Below are 4,676 nucleotides of genomic sequence, written 5' to 3' on the forward strand. Positions count from 1 at the left end.
TTCGAGCCCTGGTCCGGGAAGATCCCACATGCCGTGGAGCGACAAAGCCCGTGCGCCACAACTACTGAGCCTGCGCTCTAGAGCCCACGAGCCACAACGACTGAAGCCCACGTGCCACAACTACTGAAGCCCGCGCACCTAGAGCCCGTGTTCCGCAACAAGAGAAGACACCACGATGAGAAGCCCGCGCACCGCAATGAAGAGTAGCCCCCGCTCGCCGCAACTAGAGAAAGCCCGCACGCAGCAACGAAGACCCAATGCAGCCATAAATAAATAAATAAAACTTTAGATGGAAAGAATCAGTGTCTTTTGAGCCTCAGCCTCCCTGTCCATGAATATGGTACATCCACTATCCCCATTGCTTCCTTAGTATTTCTTTCTTCCTTTTTTTTTTTTTCTTTTTCTTTGCGGTACACGGGCCTCTCACTGTTGTGGCCCCTCCCGTTGCGGAGAACAGGCTCCAGACGCGCAGGCTCAGCGGCCACGGCTCACGGGCCCAGCCGCTCCGCGGCATGTGGCATCTTCCCGGACCGGGGCACGAACCCGTGTCCTCTGCATCGGCAGGCGGACTCTCAACCACTGCGCCACCAGGGAAGCCCATACCGCTGCATTCTTGATTACTATGAGGTGTTTTTCTTACCTGGTATTTCTGATTTCTGCCTGGTTCTTTTCTGCATTTTGTTTTGTTTTGTTTTGCTTTGTTCTGTTCAGATGGACCCACTTTCACGTGGCCGGCATATTCCCCTGCCTGCTTTGGGATGCACGTCAAGCTCATTTTAAGCTCCTGGCCTCTCTGTCCTCCTGTTCTCACTCCTGGTGGAAGCCACGGTTCAGAGGTTTTTCCTGGTGAAATAATGGGTTTCTCCAGATCTGGTCATTTTGATTCCAGCCCATTTCCTCAAGAACATCAAAGATAAGGCCAGCCCCAGTTCCCCAGTCTCAGGGAATGAGATGAGTCCCCAAGTCCCCTAAAACCTCAGGCCATTACTTCTCACTTCCCCTCCCTCCCCGAGTCCCGGCTTCCAGCAGCATCTCCCAGGGAGGCAGCTTGTGGCGGGAGTAGGTGGGTGTCACTCTATTCCAAGTGTCCCCCTAGGGGCGAGGAGGAGTAGTCCCTGCTTGGGTTGTTCTTCTGGCAGGTGCACCGCGTGCTCCTGCAGTGGCGGGGGCCAGGGGGAGGGGCGGAGGATGCCAGGAGCAGAATTCCCAGCCACCCCCTCGAGGCTCTCTGGCGCCTCCATCTCAGGCCCAGGTCATTCTCAAAATTTTCTCGGCATCCCCACTCTGGCGCCTCTGGGCCAGTCTCCAGAAGAGCTGAGGTTTTCCTCAGTCCTGCACATCAGGCCTGGGATTGGCCTCAGAAGCCCAGAGGTCATTTCAAAACGCTCTGTGTCATGGAAACTTTCAAACACTCCCTGCAGTCGAGAACACACAGTGACCTGTGGGCCATCCCCAGATTCACAGTGACCCAGGCCACACTCACCACATGTCCACGGCCCCCCACCCTCCTCGACCTTTATTAGGTCCGTGCTAATCCCAAGGTCATGGTCCTCACCCAAGAGGTGGAATTCTTCTTACTGGACAAACCTGGCTCTGAAAGCAAAATCACCCCTGAAACCTACCAGGAACTAGGGTCCCTTTCATTCCTTGCCCCCCAGCCTTTGGAGCCCTACCTGCACCTCTCCCTCCTGAGGGTCCTGGCCTATGTCACAGCCTTGGAGCTGCAGGTTGAGAGCTTGGGACCTTGGTTTCCCCATCTGTATGTCCAAGGGGTGCCAGTCTGGTTGGCGTTGGGGAGAGGTCCACGGGCCAGACCTGGGGGGTGGAATTAATGGCCCAAGAGCTCTCTCTGTCTCTCCCCAACCCCTTCTCTCCTACTGTCTCCCTGTCTCTCTATTTCTCTCTCCCTCTCTGTGTCTGGTTTCTCTGTCTCTCCACTGTCTTCCCCCACTCCCTCCATCTTCTTCTCTCTCTCTCTGTTTCTGTCTCTCTGTCTCTCCCTCTCTCTCTCTCCCTCCCTCCTTGTCTCTGTTTCCTCATCTCTCTGTCTCTCCTTGTCTCTCTCTGTCTCTCTTTCCCAGTCTCTCATCCATATCTCTCTTCCTGTGTCTCTCTCTCATCCTGTCTCTCCCTATCTCTCTCTCTGTGTGTCTCTCCCTGTCTCTCACTAGCTCTGTCTCTCTATTTGTGTCTCTCTCTGTCTCTCTCTCTCCCTATCTCTCTGTATGTCTCTCCCTGTATCTCCAACCCTCTCCTGTCTCTGTGTCTCCCCCTCTCTCCCACCGTCTGTCTGTCTGTCTCACAGGTGTATTGGGTCCGCTGTCTGACTTCCCTGCAACCCTTGCATCTGCTCTTGTTGAACCTCCAGTGAATGGCTGATGGGCTGGACTTTCCAATGAGGCCAGAATTGCACACACTGGGCCCAACCCGGCTATGGCCACCTTGCCCTGACCTTGTACATCCCCCCACCTTGGGGGCCACATTGCTGGGTCCCCAAAGCAGCCTCCCCAGGTCCCCTTGCCAGCTCATGAGCTCCCCCACTGGTCACCCTGAGTCCAACTTCCTGGTTATCCCGGGACACCAGAGTGTCCCACACCCCAAATGTGTTTTATTTTGAAGGGAGAAAAAGAATATTCACTGGCACGCCTGGACAGCTAGAGTATATAGGAAGATATTGAGTACAAATGCAGGTTATTGGAAATGCCTTTGAAATTAAGAGACCAGCAACTTAAAACAATCATGTAGGGCTTCCCTGGTGGCGCAGTGGTTGAGAGTCCGCCTGCCGATGCAGGGGATACAGGTTCGTGCCCCGGTCCGGGAGGATCCCACATGCCACGGAGTGGCTGGGCCCGTGAGCCATGGCCGCTGAGCCTGCGCGTCCGGAGCCTCTGCTCCTCAGCGGGAGAGAGGCCACAACGGTGAGAGGCCCACGTACTGAAAAAAAAAATCATGTATATATATAGACTGCTGTATCAAAATCACATGGTAACTGCAAATGAAAAAATCTAGAATAGATTTGCACACAAAAAAGGAAAAAGAAGCCAAACACAACACGAAAGATAGTCATCAAATCACAAGAGAAAACAATGATGAAAGAGGAAAGGAAGAAAAAAGCCTACAAAAACAAATCCAAAACATTTAACAAAATGGCAATAAGAGCATACATATCGATAATTACCTTAAATGTAAATGGATTAAATGCTCCAACCAAAAGACACAGACTGGCAAAATAGATACAAAAACAAGACCTGTATATGTGCTGTCTACAAGAGACCCACTTCAGATCTAGAGACACATACAGACTGAAAGTGAGAGGATGGAAAAAGGTATTCCGTGCAAATGGAAATCAAAAGAAAGCTGGAGTAGCAATACTCATATCAGAGAAAATAGACTTTAACATAAAGACTGTTACAAAATATATAATTAAGATTTCACTTTTCTTCCTTGCACAAGTTTCCAAAACAGGGGACTTTGTATAATGCATTTAGATTTTGTTCTTATTTGCCTTTTCCCTGCAATCTCGAAATAAAATATCATATACCTATTTTTAAGGTCAGCTTGGTTAGGTTATAATTCACATACAATAGATTACAGTTGGATGAGTTTTAACAAATGCATAGTCTTGGAACTGTCAAGCTGGATATAATATTTCCATCACCCCAAAAATTCCATCAGGCCCCCTTTACAGCCATTCCCTCCCGACTGCAGGTATGCAGTTAATGATAAGTACTGAGTGAGCACATTTGTTTTTTCCCACTGGGTACAGTAAGTTAGAGAGAGTTACAGATTCAACTGGAGGGGATATGGGGGTTCCTCCTGCCCCAATCCCAATCCCCTTGAGCTGAGCCCAGAGTGGGCCCAGGGCCTGGCGTGAAGGGTCTACCTGTGGACATCCACAGTTGGCCAAAGTCCCATTTTACAGCCAGTACTACTGAGGCTAGAGACAAATGGCCCAGTGGGTCCAGTGGCTTCAATTTTGGTCCTGGACGCTGGGCTTTCATCTCCTCACCTCAAAAGTGAGGATTAAAAGGGAAGCTGGGGGGCTTCCCTGGTGGCGCAGTGGTTGAGAGTCCACCTGCTGATGCAGGGGACACGGGTTCGTGCCCCGGTCCAGGAAGATCCCACGTGCCGCGGAGCGGCTGGGCCCGTGAGCCATGGCCGCTGGGCCTGTGCGTCCGGAGCCTGTGCTCCTCAGCGGGAGAGGCCACGACAGTGAGAGACCCGCGTACCACAAAAAAAAAAAAAAAAAAAAAAAAGGGAAGCTGGGTGTTGCTGTAGACTGAATGTTTGTGTTCCCCCAAAATTCATAAACTGAAATCCCGATCCCCAGTGTGATGGTTTTAGGAGATGTAGTGTTTGGGAGGTGATCAGCTCATGAGGCTGGAGCCCCCATTGATGGGATTAGTGCCCTTATAAAAAGGGACATGAGAGAGCCTCTTTCGTCTCTCTGTTCTCTGCCACATGAGGACATAGCAAGAAGGCAGCCAACCAGGAAGTGGGATCTCACCAGACTCCAAATCTGCTGGCACCTTGATCTTGGACTTCTCAGCCTCTCAAACTGTGAGAAACAAATTTCTGCTGTTAAAGCTCCCCGGCCTTTAGTACTTTTGTCATAGCAACCGAAACTAAGACCTGCTGCATCCTGGGGTCACTACAAGTCCTCAGCCAGCAGCTTC

The sequence above is a fragment of the Monodon monoceros genome, unplaced genomic scaffold, assembly GCF_005190385.1.
Source record: "Monodon monoceros isolate NGI ecotype Baffin Bay Population unplaced genomic scaffold, NGI_Narwhal_1 Super_Scaffold_12, whole genome shotgun sequence".
NCBI classification, from domain to species: Eukaryota; Metazoa; Chordata; class Mammalia; order Artiodactyla; family Monodontidae; genus Monodon; species Monodon monoceros.